The following is a 14,378-nucleotide window of genomic DNA, read 5'->3' as shown; positions in this document are numbered from 1 at the left end:
TTCTAGAGCAGGGGTAGGCAACCTGTGGCTCTCCAGGTGTTGTGAAACTACAAATCCCAGCATGCCTTGCCACCTATCTGCTGGTTATCTACTGGCAAAGCATGCTGGGACTTGTAGTTTCACAACACCTGGAGAGCCGCAGGTTGCCTACCCCTGTTCTAGAGGAAGGGGTAGTGAGACACAGTAGGACCAACTGGAAGAAAAAGGGGATGGCAGACAAAGAAAGGAGGTAATTGATAGAATGGTTAGGAGGTGGTGGGATAGGCAAGCATGGAGTGAGCGTTTGAAGGACTGAAGGTTGGGGGAGAGACAGGGTAGGAAGTGCCAAAGCATGGCAGAAGTCTTGTAGGCGAGCATAGGAGGAGGTAATTAGAAGTGAATTGTCGCAGAGGTCAGAGGCAGAGCGGAGTGGCCCGGGTCAATATGTACCTGGAGACAAGGTCAGAAGAGTATGGGGGAGAAGCGATGGTAAGAACTTTGTAAGTGAGGTTAAGGAGCTTGAACTGAATTCTGATAGGGAGCCAATGAAGGAATATATGCAGAGGAGTAGCAAACGAGGTGTAGCCAGGACCGTCTCTGCTATTGGGCACAATGGGCGGGTGCCTGGGGGCCCTGCAGGCCAGGAGGCCTGTCCGAGGCAGCCCTAAAAACAAAATCCTGCCAAAAAAAAAGAAAATACTTATTTTGCGGTCAGCTGGCGATCCGGCTCCCTCCCTGGTCTCCTCGCAGGCCCGGTGCTCCCATTAGGCAACGTTAGGCAGTGGACTCTGGAGGGTGGCACTGAAGCGGGGGACCCAGTGATAATTTAGAAATAAAAGCTACCGCCCGCCTGCCCGCTCGCCCTCTTGCCCGCCCGATCGATCGCCCGCACGATCGCTATAATGCGGTGCTGCTCTGTAGCAGCACCGCATTTTAAAATTTACCCGGCGCCTGGCAGCGTCGTGACGTCACGACGCACGACGCTGATAGTGAAGAGGAGCCGACAGAGAAAGAAGACAGAAGAGAGGAAGAAGAGAAAGGAAGGAAAATGAAGAAGTTAAGGTGAGTACAGGAAAGAGGAGGCTACAGATAACAGGAGGGGACGGGGACGGATGCTATACATAGGGGGGAGAACGGAAGCTACAGAAAGAGGGGGGAATGGAGGCTATACAAAGGGGGAGAATGGAGGCTATACAAAGGGGGGAGAATGGAGGCTATACATAGGGGGGAGAATGGAGGCTATACAAAGGGAGAGAATGGAGGCTACAGAAAGAGGGGGGAGAATGGGGGCTATACAAAGGGGGAGAATGGAGGCTATACAAAGGGGGAGAATGGAGGCTATACAAAGGGGGAGAATGGAGGCTATACAAAGGGGGGAGAATGGGGGCTATACAAAGGGGGAGAATGGAGGCTATACAAAGGGGGAGAATGGAGGCTATACAAAGGGGGGAGAATGGAGGCTATACAAAGGGGGGAAATGGAGGCTACAGAAAGAGGGGGGAATGGAGGCTACAGAAAGAGGGGGGAATGGAGGCTACAGTAAGGAGGGAGAATGGAGGCTATACAAATGGGGAGAGAGAATGGAGGCTATACAAAGGGGGAGAGAGAATGGAGGCTATACAAAGGGGGGGAGAATGGAGGCTATACAAAGGGGGAGAGAGAATGGAGGCTATACAAAGGGGGAGAATGGAGGCTATACAAAGGGGGGAGAATGGGGGCTATACAAAGGGGGGAGAATGGAGGCTATACAAAGGGGGAGAATGGAGGCTATACAAAGGGGGGAGAATGGGGGCTATACAAAGGGGGGAGAATGGGGGCTATACAAAGGGGGGAGAATGGAGGCTATACAAAGGGGGAGAGAGAATGGAGGCTATACAAAGGTTGGGAGAATGGAGGCTATACAAAGGGGGAGAGAGAATGGAGGCTATACAAAGGTTGGGAGAATGGAGGCTATACAAAGGGGGGGAGAATGGAGGCTATACAAAGGGGGAGAGAGAATGGAGGCTATACAAAGGGGGGGAGAATTGAGGCTATACAAAGGGGGGGAAGAATGGAGGCTATACAAAGGGGGGGAGAATAGAGGCTACAGAACGGGGGGGATGGAGGCTATACAAAGGGGGGAGAATGGAGGCTATACAAAGGGAGAGAATGGAGGCTATACAAAGGGGAAGAATGGAGGCTACAGAAAGAGGGGGGAATGGAAGCTACAGTAAGGAGGGAGAATGGAGGCTATACAAAGGGGGGAGAATGGGGGCTATAGAAAGGGGGAGAATGGAGGCTATACAAAGGGGGAGAGAGAATGGAGGCTATACAAAGGGGGGGAGAATGGAGGCTATACAAAGGGGAGAGAGAATGGAGGCTATACAAAGGGGGAGAATGGAGGCTATACAAAGGGGGGAGAATGGGGGCTATACAAAGGGGGGAGAATGGAGGCTATACAAAGGGGGAGAATGGAGGCTATACAAAGGGGGGAGAATGGGGGCTATACAAAGGGGGGAGAATGGGGGCTATACAAAGGGGGGAGAATGGAGGCTATACAAAGGGGGGGAATGGAAGCTACAGAAAGAGGGGGAAATGGAGGCTACAGAAAGAGGGGGGAATGGAGGCTACAGTAAGGAGGGAGAATGGAGGCTATACAAAGGGGGAGAGAGAATGGAGGCTATACAAAGGTTGGGAGAATGGAGGCTATACAAAGGGGGAGAGAGAATGGAGGCTATACAAAGGTTGGGAGAATGGAGGCTATACAAAGGGGGGGAGAATGGAGGCTATACAAAGGGGGAGAGAGAATGGAGGCTATACAAAGGGGGGGAGAATTGAGGCTATACAAAGGGGGGGAAGAATGGAGGCTATACAAAGGGGGGGAGAATAGAGGCTACAGAACGGGGGGGATGGAGGCTATACAAAAGGGGGAGAATGGAGGCTATACAAAGGGAGAGAATGGAGGCTATACAAAGGGGAAGAATGGAGGCTACAGAAAGAGGGGGGAATGGAAGCTACAGTAAGGAGGGAGAATGGAGGCTATACAAAGGGGGGAGAATGGAGGCTATACAAAGGGAGAGAATGGAGGCTATACAAAGGGGAAGAATGGAGGCTACAGAAAGAGGGGGGAATGGAAGCTACAGTAAGGAGGGAGAATGGAGGCTATACAAAGGGGGGAGAATGGGGGCTATAGAAAGGGGGAGAATGGAGGCTATACAAAGGGGGAGAGAGAATGGAGGCTATACAAAGGGGGGGAGAATGGAGGCTATACAAAGGGGGAGAGAGAATGGAGGCTATACAAAGGGGGAGAATGGAGGCTATACAAAGGGGGGAGAATGGGGGCTATACAAAGGGGGGAGAATGGAGGCTATACAAAGGGGGAGAATGGAGGCTATACAAAGGGGGAGAATGGGGGCTATACAAAGGGGGGAGAATGGGGGCTATACAAAGGGGGGAGAATGGAGGCTATACAAAGGGGGGGAATGGAAACTACAGAAAGAGGGGGGAATGGAGGCTACAGAAAGAGGGGGGAATGGAGGCTACAGTAAGGAGGGAGAATGGAGGCTATACAAAGGGGGAGAGAGAATGGAGGCTATACAAAGGTTGGGAGAATGGAGGCTATACAAAGGGGGAGAGAGAATGGAGGCTATACAAAGGTTGGGAGAATGGAGGCTATACAAAGGGGGGGAGAATGGAGGCTATACAAAGGGGGAGAGAGAATGGAGGCTATACAAAGGGGGGGAGAATGGAGGCTACAGAACGGGGGGGGGTGGAGGCTATACAAAGGGGGTGAGAATGGAGGCTATACAAAGGGGGGGGAATGGAGGCTACAGAAAGGGGGGAGAATGGATGCTACAGAAAATTGGGGGGGGGAGGAGGCTGGAGAAAATAGGGATACGGGGGATTACACTTAGAAATGTCCTTGAGTTAGAGATTATGGGGTCTTTATACTAAAATAGTGCAATGACAAAATGCAGCTATGCATAATGAAGCACAGCTTTAATTCACCTTGCTGGGGCTACTCTAGGATAGTTAAGGAACCATTTATGTGTATTAGTATTTGCCCTCTATTTGGGTATACTTTGTTGCCCTCTATTAGTATAATTAATTTTACATCTGCAGAATACATTAACAAATGCAAATAAAATAGAACGGTCTGGATTATCTGTCATTTAGATTACCTTTCTCTATTTATTTGCATGTGTTAGTATATTTAATATATCATCTACAGAATACATTATTAGACAGCAACAGAGGAGAGCCAAGTAGTGGGCAGGGGGGCATGTGAGTAAAGCTGGTGTCTCCTATGCGGCTGGCATATGTGACACAAGCTGATGGGCAAGGGGTGACATATGTGAGAACAGCTAGTGGGCAGATGGGCATGTGTGAGAGAAGTTGGTGGGCAGCGGGGTACATGTCAGTGTGTAACCGGTGAGTGATGTCATGTTTTCTTTTCTTTGTTTTGTTCTGAAGTCTAACATTCGGAGCCTCCCCTCTAGATATCCTGTGTTTGCTCCTGGGCAGCAGTGAAGCCTGGACAGCATTCTGCATCAGACATCAGTGCTGCGTCAGACATCTGGACTGCATTGTAGCCAGCCAAGAGGAGGTAAGAGTTATTATTCTTAAGTGTGTTAGTGGCTGGGAAATTAGAATTTTTTTTATTGGGGGGGGGGGGGGCCGCAAGCTTAAGCTTTGCCTAGGGTGCCGGGCAACCTTGCACCGGCCCTGTCTCCTCCTCCGTGCGGCGCTCGCAGTGCATGTCGGGCATGACATCATCAAGCCCGACATCCATTTTGGAGCGCAGCACGGAGTAGTCCCCCGCGTGAAAACAACTATAAAAATCACTTGGTCCTGGAGCATGATGAACCTTTTCTCCCTGGTACATACTTCTTGTACTTGTAATACTAATGGGTCAATGGCATTATATATAATTCTCTTTGGCCCAAGTTGTTATAAGGCCCATTATAAGCCAGTGTAGCACTCCTCTGCACTTGCATGTTGGATGTGGAACAGCTCAACAAATAAGTACATACTCTCCCCTGTCAAGTACTGGAGTTGTGCAGCTTCGCTGTAAGCAGCCTGGGAGATTCTCTTTAAATGCATATAATTTGTTTAATAAAAAAAATATGTGGAATCATTTCTGTAGTACAGCATTTTTTTTTAATGTTTAAACACTGAATTTGTTGCAGGTAACAATTAATATAAGCTTAATTTTATCGATAATTATTTTTTTTTTTCTGTGAGTGGTTGTGTAGGTAGGCTCCCCAGTGCACTGCTTTGCCTGGGGGCCCATAATGTTCTTAAGATGGCCCTGGGTGTAGCAGAAGAGGAAGATGAGCCTAGAAGCAGCATTCTGTATGGATTAAAGGTCAGAAATGTGAGACTCAGGAAGGCCAGTGAGAAGGAGGTTGCAATAGTCGAGATGAGAAGTGATGAGTGAATGGACCAGGATTTTGGTTGCTTCCACGGAGAAGAAGGGACAGATTTTTGTGATGTTACGAAGGAGGAAGTGGCAGCATTTGGTGAGGGACTGGATATGGGTGTAAAACTGAGGGCTGAATCAAGGGTGACTCCAAGGCAGCAAGCTTGGGTGACAGGAGAGAGTGATGTTGTCAACCAAAAGTAGAGATGGTCACTGACCCCCGTGTTTTGGTTTTGGTTTTGGTTTTGGATCTGGATTACCTTCGTGTTTTGGTTTTGGTTTTGAAAAACCGCCATTGCGTGTTTTGGTTTTGCTTGGTTTTGTTTTGCTATTTTGTTAGAAAATCAATGTTTTTGGGCATAAAATAACCACATTTAGTGCTCCACCTGTTTCTAGTGTAAGTGATGTAATTGTAAAGCTAACAAATTATTAAAAAACAGTTTAATTCCTGGTAGGCCTTCATTAATTCTACACACAAACCAGATTGTCTTCCTCTCCATCTATGCATATTGGCAATGCAGCCATCGTCTTTGGGTGTACATTACACCCAACACTTATATTTAAATATTTAAAGAAATGGACAAAGGCAGTTTGGTTTCTGTCTCTATAGGCCCCCTCCACTTGTAGAAAATACAAAAAAATCAGCCTTTATAGACTGTACAATATTATTTGAAGTGGACAAAGGCAGTTTGGGGTCAGTCTGTGTATGACACCCTACTCATAATAAAAAATTGCCAAAACAGCAGCCTTTCAAGACGGTACGTGATATGGAAATGCCACAAGTCCCTTTCCTCTTTGGGGGTAGATTGCACCCTAGACTTAAATAGAAAGTTTAAAAAAGATGTTATCGTCATCATCTGGAGCTTCATCCTCACCCTCATCAGTGTGTACGTCATCATCACAGACTATCAATTCATCGCCACTTGAATCCGCCATTAGAGAACAGTCAGTGCTTGGATGTCTTTGATGGTGAAGGCCTTCCTCGTGGAAGATGTAGTTCATTTTTATAAACATCATTTTCTCCACATTTTTGGGAAGTAACCTTCTATGGCGATCACTGACTACGTTCCCGGCTGTGCTGAACACTCGTTCAGAGTACACACTGGAGGGTGGGCAGCTTAGGTATTGCAAAGCAAGTTTGTATATGGGTTTCCAAATGGCCTGCTTTTCCTCCCAGTAAGGAAAGGGACTGTCTGACATTTCCATATCAATTACCTCTTGAAAATAATCCTCCACCATCCTTTGCATGTTTATACTCATATTGGATGGAGTTATGGGCAAGGTGACACATTTTTTAGAAAAATCCTTCAAACCAGCCCAGATGTTAAATTGTTCTGGTCTGCCCCCTGCGTCTTCCCTGCTTCTTTTTGGGAAATTTAATTTTTTACGAGCAGCAGCAGCTTGAGAAAGTGAAAGAAGACACATCGTCAAGCCGAGGCCCAGTTCAGCGGCCAACTTGCTGAGCAATAGCTCCTTGCAAAAGTTCCCATCTCACTCATTTTACAAGTAAAGACTCAATGTAGGTCTTAAATCTTGGATCAAGCACAGTGGCCAAAATGACTGATCCGAGTTCAAGATATTAATAACTCGAGCGAATTAAGTACTTGATTGACAAGGCCAACATACTTTGCTGAATTGCTTGCTTTCATCTCCTCCTTCAGTTTCTCAAGCTGCTTTTCCAATAGTCTAATTAAAAGAATGACTTGGCTCAAACTAGCAGAGTCTGTACTCACTTCACACATCACAACTTCAAATGGTTTCAGCACCTTGCACAGCACTAAAAGGATTCCCCACTGTGCAAAACTGAAATACATCCCCCCTCCTTTCCCAATGTCATGGCTTGTGCAATATGCTTGGATGGCTTTGCGCTGTTCCTCCATCCTCTGAAGCATGCACAGGGTGGATTTCCACCTAGTTACCACCTCTTGCTTAAGTTGGTGGCAGGGCAAGTTAAACTGATCTTAGAGCTGCTGTAATGTCCTACATGCTGTGGCTGAATGCCTGAAATGGCCTGAAATTTTACGGGCCACCAAAAGCATCTCCTGCACCTCACGGTTATTTCGTAGGAAGTTCTGCACCACCAAGTTGATGGTGTGAGCAAAACAGGGAATGTGCTGAAAATCACCCAGCTGTAATGCTCGCACTATATTGTTGGCGTTATCAGAAATGACATATCCTGGGGAGAGTCCAAGTGGTATAAGCCATGTATCAATCACATCTCTTAGTTTGCGTAACAAATTGTCAGCTGTATGCCTGTTAGTGAAGCCGGTGATACAAAGAGTGGCCTGCCTGTGACAAATGTTACGTAGTGGTGTACATGCTGCTGCTGTTCCTGCTGGTGAAGGTGAATGACCAACCCAGTGGGCTGTCACAGTCATATAGTCTTTGGTTTGGCCACTTCCACTTGTCCACATATCTGTGGTTAAGTGGACAGTGGGCAGAATGGCATTTTTCAGCACAATCTCTACATTTTTACACACCTTTTGGTATAGTTGTGCAATCGCTTTACGGGAAAAATGGTGTCGCGATGGAATTCTGTAACGCGGACGCAAAACCACAATTAACTCTGAAAAACCAGCTTTGTTTATTGTGGAGATTGGACGCAGATCTAACACTAACATGGCAGCCATGGCGTCTGTGATTCGCTTGGCGACTGGGTGACATCTGTCATATTTTCTTCCCCTAGCAAATGATTGTTTCACAGTTAATTGCTGAAATGTAGGACTGCTCATTTTCTTGACCTGCCTCTGGGCTGACGATTCACCCCCAGCAGCAGCATCAGCAGCAGCAGTGGGACTAACGCTTTCTTCAGAGGAATCAATTATAGTGCAGGAGTCATCCAGCCTTAATAAGTGGGATGCAGGGCTAACTCCAAGCGCTACTGAGGATATTAATGAGGGTGGTGTGGTGGGTGTATTTTGTAGCCGTCGGGATGTCGGTGAGCGGAGGGTCCTAGCTGATGATGGAGTGCTGGTATTTTTTTGGGAAGAACTTTCAGCTTTTCCCAACACTTTGCCATGAACTCTAGTTAAATGGCATAACATAGACGAGGTTACAAGATGGTTAAGGTCCATCCCTCGACTGACTGTGGCTTGACATACACTACAAATGGCTATACAATTGTTGTCTGGATTGGGGTGGAAATAATTCCACACATAAGAGGTGGATTTTTTTGTTTTATGGCCTGGTATGACAATGGCCTTTTTCTTGTCACGTGCCAGAACTGCTGCCACTGGTGCAGGACTTACACAAACAACATCATTCTCATCAACATCCTCATTAGCACCCTCGTCGCCTACACAAATATCCGCCTCATCCTCTTCTATTTCCAAAGTGGCATCCTCAATTTGTGTATCACCAGCTACACTCCGGCTGTTCAGGCACACATCAGCAGAACTGCTGAAAGGGCCCCTCTTTATGGGTACACTAACAGAATGCTCACGATTAGACATCCCACTGTTGGAGGATGGACTCTCCACAGGGATTGGTGTTATTTCTGATTCAGAGCAAACATTATCCTCTAATGCCTTACTGTTATCTTGCAGCTCGGCTTCGACGCGTAACAGTAGTTGTGCAGCACTTGTAGGCTCGGTAACATTTTTGGATCTGCCACTAATAGAGAAAGGCGAAGGCCTCATTCTCTCTTTGCCACTGCGTGTGTAGAATGGCATTGTTAGTGGTCGTGGCGGCTCCGGGCACCGCCGCGACTCTCCTGCTGCTCCTAGTGACGCCCCGGCCGTTGCTACGGCAACCAGGGCGTCACTTCCGGTTTCTGTGTCCCGGTTGCCTGGGCAACAACCGGGACGCTTTGGTTTTCCTGACGCCGCGCCCGGCCAGCTGTCAAACAGTCGGGTGCGTGCGCACAGGATTAGGTAGGGCCAGCCCTGCAAGGCTGTGTAGGATCAGCTAATCAAGGCTGATTAGAGATTAGTTTACTGCTGGCACTCTGCCTATTCCATTGGATGCAGGCTCTGCATATTTATCATACTGCAGCTGAGGACACATTCTGGACTGTGTCCTGATTGGCCATCTGTACTATTTAAGGCAGTGAGGACTGAGCCTCACTGCCGGTTATAGCGTTCTGTCCTCAGTCCTGCTGCCTGCTTGTACTATCCGTTTAGGTTCCTGCTACCTTAGATTTGACCACCCGTGTTTGACCCTTGCTTGTTATTGGACCTGTGACCCTTCTCTTCTGACCTTGACCTTCTGCCTGGAATTCGGATTTTGCTTCTCTGCCTGTGAGTTTGACCCTTCGCTTGCCCTTGGATATTGCATCTGTGCCTGTGATCTTTGGACCTTGGATTTCTCTTATACTACAGTCCACCAATCACTCCACTTCTGGGAAACTCCTTTAAGTCAGTATACGCTACTCGACCCTCGGTCGGCCCGCAGCCCAGTCTGTCCCCACCACTAGGGGCTCCAGCGAACACCTGGCCTTCTGAGTAGTTCCAGAGTTTCATTGTACTGACTTGGGAGTTCCTAACAGGCATGTTGGCAATTTTTTTTTTATCGACAGTTAACTTTTCCTCAGTTACACTTCTTTTTCGCTTCAACACGGTAAAAAATTTTTGGGTGTGTGTTTTTATGCCTGATTTCAAAAGACGGTGTAGTTTGACATCGCCTTTCCCAGATGACGTACTGGGAACACTACCATCAGGACTGGTGACAGAACCTGGTTGCTCATTTTGCTCATATGTGGACTGCTTTGAATCCATTCTGAGCCCAAAGCACTTGTAGTGCTACAAATTGTTTTTGACACTGCTGCAAAATAGGACTTTTTGCACAGCCAGATAAATTTCTGCAAAAGAATAGGGGACACCCCAAAAACAAATGGGAGTGCTAAATATATTTTTTGGACACTGCTGCAAAATAGGACTTTTTGCACAGCCAGATAAATTTCTGCAAAAGAATAGGGGACACCCCAAAAACAAATGGGAGTGCTAAATATATTTTTTGGACACTGCTGCAAAATAGGACTTTTTACACAGCCAGATAAATTTCTGCAAAAGAATGGGGGATACCCAAAAAGCAAATAGGAGTGCTAAATATATTTTTGGGACACTGCTGCAAAATAGGACTTTTTTGACAGCCAGATAAATTTCTGCAAAAGAATGGGGGACACCCCAAGAGCACTTGGAGTGCAAAAAATTAACCAGATAGTGCTGTTAGATAAGACTTTCAGCAACAGAAAAATTGTTGTTTTACACTGGGGGATATGGGATACCCCAAAGCACTTGTAGTGCCAAATATTAAAAAAAAAACCAGCTCTATCCTCCTCTCTTCTCTACTCAATTGTTATCAGAATTGTAATCAGAAATGTAATCAGAATTGTTATCAGAATTGTTCACATAATTGTAATCAATCAGAATTGTTATCAGAATTGTTATCAGAATTGGATGAAGAATAAGGTATATTCTCTGTCCCTGCTCCAATCAGCCTGTGACTACACCCTGCTCTGTCCCTCTGTCAAATGGCGATGGATTGCTGTGGAGGCGTGTATTTATGCTCTTCAAATCTCGCGAGAACCGAAAAAAAACAGAAAAAAAACAGAAAAACGAGCCCTGATCTCAATGCCATCAAACACCTTTGGGATGAACTGGAACGGAGATTGTGAGCCAGGCCCCCTCGTCCAACATCAGTGTCTGACCTCATAAATGCTCTACAGAATGAAAGGGTACAAATTCCCACAGAAACACTCCAACATCTTGTGGAGCCTTCCAAGAAGAGTGGAAGCTGTTATCACTGCAAAGGGGAACCAACTCCATATTACAGTATATGTATTTGAATACAATGTCATTACAGTCCCTGTTGGTGTAATGGTCAAGTGTCAGAATACTTTTGTCCATATAGTCCATATGTGTGAATTGAGGAGTTTCAAACAGACCCATTGCCAAAGGTATATATATATATATATATATATATATATATATATATATATATATATACACATACATATACACACATATATACATATATATATATATATATATATATATATATATATATATATATACACAGATAGATAGATAGATAGACCCGGACACACCCTGACTGTACATTGACTGCGGCAAAACGCCCCGTTCCCTCCTCATTCACTCCCTGAAATTGTAGGCTGTACTAATGTCCTTTGTGTTTGAAGACAGAGCGGACAGAGCTGCGTTACTGGCATATGACCCAGTTCTGGGCATCCGCAGAGTGATTTTACATGCGATATGCTCAAGATCAAGCAGACACGTGCCTTGATGCCCTCTGTGCAGAAACATGTCTGGGAGAAGTGTACATATGTGCAAAGTGCAATATATCTGTAATAGACATATAGAACAAATGTGTAATTTACAATTAGGGGTCATGTAGGATTGCCTTGCCCATCTACTTAGCTATGTTGAGTTGCTTATAAAAACATATTTATTAAAAATATTTCCAAAATATAATTTTACTTTTGTTCAAAATTCACTGTTTTATTGAACATCATTTGGACGGTTTTATTCAAATGAAGTGAATGCATTATTAGTAAAACAGTGTGATTAATGTGAGCTTATTGTACTGACACTATACATATATTAAGGTGTTAATAGTGAAGATAAAAATGTGTTCACTGATTACAAGTGATAACAAATGAGGCAGTCACATAATACATTCTTAATGGGGATGTGACAGTACCCCATAAATAGACAGTGTTTATGTAACATTTGTGTATCCCTGTAGAATATGAAATAATTGCGAGCAGTGTTAATACAGAAAAACGGCTTACACTGCACTCCACATTCACAAACAAGAGCGCTTTCCAATGTACGCATCTGTATGTTCCGGGTTGATTTAGGCGTATGCCTGATGTAAACGTGGCAAATAAACTACTGGTGTAGAGGTGGGCACATTTTGTTATGCTTATGCCAAATACTATAAAAATAATACTCTAATATTTATTACTGAAGCTAACTGACTTATTTTAAGTAAACCTTCAACTCAGCCTCAAATGAAGCAAATACTGTAGTCATCCCCAAGCTCGGACGCGATCCAAAACTTTGTAGTAACTACAGTCATGGCCAAAAGTTTTGAGAATGACACAAGTATTGGTTTTCACAAAGTTGCTGCTTCAGTGTTTTTAGACCTTTTTGTCAGATGTTGCTGGTATACTGAAGCAACATTACAAGCATTTCATAAGTGTCAAAGGCTTTTATTGGCAATTACATTAAGTTTATGTAAAGTGTCAATATTTGCAGTGTTGACCCTTCTTTTTGAAGACCTCTGCCATATACCCTGGCAGCTGTCAATCAACTTCTGGGCCACATACTGACTGATGGCCGCCCATTCTTGTCTAATCAATGCTTGGAGTTTGTCAGAATTTGTAGGTTTTTGTTTGTCCACCCGTCTCTTGAGGATTGACCACAAGTTCCTCAATGGGATTAAGGTCTGGGGAGTTTCCTGACCATGGACCCAAAATTTAGATGTTTTGATCCCAGAGCCACTTACTTATCACCTTTTCCTTATGGCAAGGTGCTCCATCATGCTGGAAAAGGCATTGTTCATCACCAAATTGTTCTTGGATGGTTGGGAGAAGTTGCTCTTGGAAGATGTTTTGGTACCATTCTTTATTCATGGCTGTGTTCATAGGCAAAATTGTGATCGAGCCCCATCCCTTGGCTGAGAAGCAACCCCACACATGAATGGTTCCAGGATGCTTTACTGTTGGCATGGCACAGGACTGATGGTAGTGCTCAACTTTCCTTCTCCGGACAAGCATTTTTTCAGAAACAATCTGATTCATCAGAGAAAATTACTTTACCCCAGTCCTCAGCAGTCCAATTCCTGTAGCTTTTGCAGAATATTAGTCTGTCCCTGAAGTTTTTCCTGGAGAGAAGTGGCTTCTTTGCTGGCCTTGACACCAGATCATCCTATCATCCTCCAAAAGTCTTCGCTTCACTGTGCGTGCAGATGCACTCACATCTGCCTGCTGCCATTCCGGAGCAAGCTCTGCACTGGTGGTGCCCCGATCCCACAGCTGAATCAACTTTAGGAGCTCTAAATCCTTCTTCACAACTATTGAACCTCTCTCCTTGAAGTTCTTGATCCGATAAATGGTTGATTTAGGTGCAATCTTACTAGCAGCAATATCCTTGCCTGTGAAGCCCTTTTTGTGCAAAGCAATGATAACTGCACATGTTTCCTTCCAGTTAACCATGGTTAACATAGGAAGAACAATGATTTCAAGCACCACCCTCCTTTTAAAACTTCCAGTCTGTTATTCTAACTCAATCAGCATGACAGAATGATCTCCAGCCTTGTCCTCATTAACACTCTCACCTTTGTTAACGAGTGAATCACTGACCTAATGTCAGCTGGTCCTTTTGTGGCAGGGCTATATGCAAATTGCCATCATAAAAACTGAGGCAGCAGACTTTGTGACAAGTGATATTTGTGTCATTCTCAAAACATTTGGCCATGACTGTACAGGGCCAGCCCTACCTTTAGGCAGTTGAAAGGTTAGGGGGTCCCTTACACACTGGATGAGTAACTGTATCCACAGTATACATACACAGAATGCAGAATATCCAAGCCCTTCATGTTTCATACATTATCTGCTATAGGCTTCAAGGGCAAATTCCTGAATGGGATCACTGCTGTATATTGCAGTGACCAGCCTTTTAAATCTCCAACAGCACAAGGCAAGGCTGTCCCTCATTAGAGAGACAATGGAAGTCAAAATTTGTGCTGGTAGTACGAGGGGGCTGATGCTATCATTGTCTAGGCTCTAACCCAGCTCAGTGGGCAATGAATCTAACCTCACCTTTTGCCTTTTTCAAGCAGCATCTCTTCCTTATGGGAAAATAAATGTTTTTTTTACACAATATGCACACTCACTCACTCATGGCTATTTTGTTTTCTTTTGTAGATTTACATTTACAATGTCAAGTAATTTCTCTTAAATCAGATATAAAAGACATTATGCATTTTTTTAAAACTTATTGGAACAGTTTGTTGGGAAAATACTTATCAGTTA

Source organism: Mixophyes fleayi, chromosome 5, assembly GCF_038048845.1.
Source record: "Mixophyes fleayi isolate aMixFle1 chromosome 5, aMixFle1.hap1, whole genome shotgun sequence".
NCBI lineage: Eukaryota > Metazoa > Chordata > Amphibia > Anura > Limnodynastidae > Mixophyes > Mixophyes fleayi.
The sequence above is the reverse complement of the archived record's forward strand: the minus strand, read 5'-3'. Positions refer to the sequence as shown.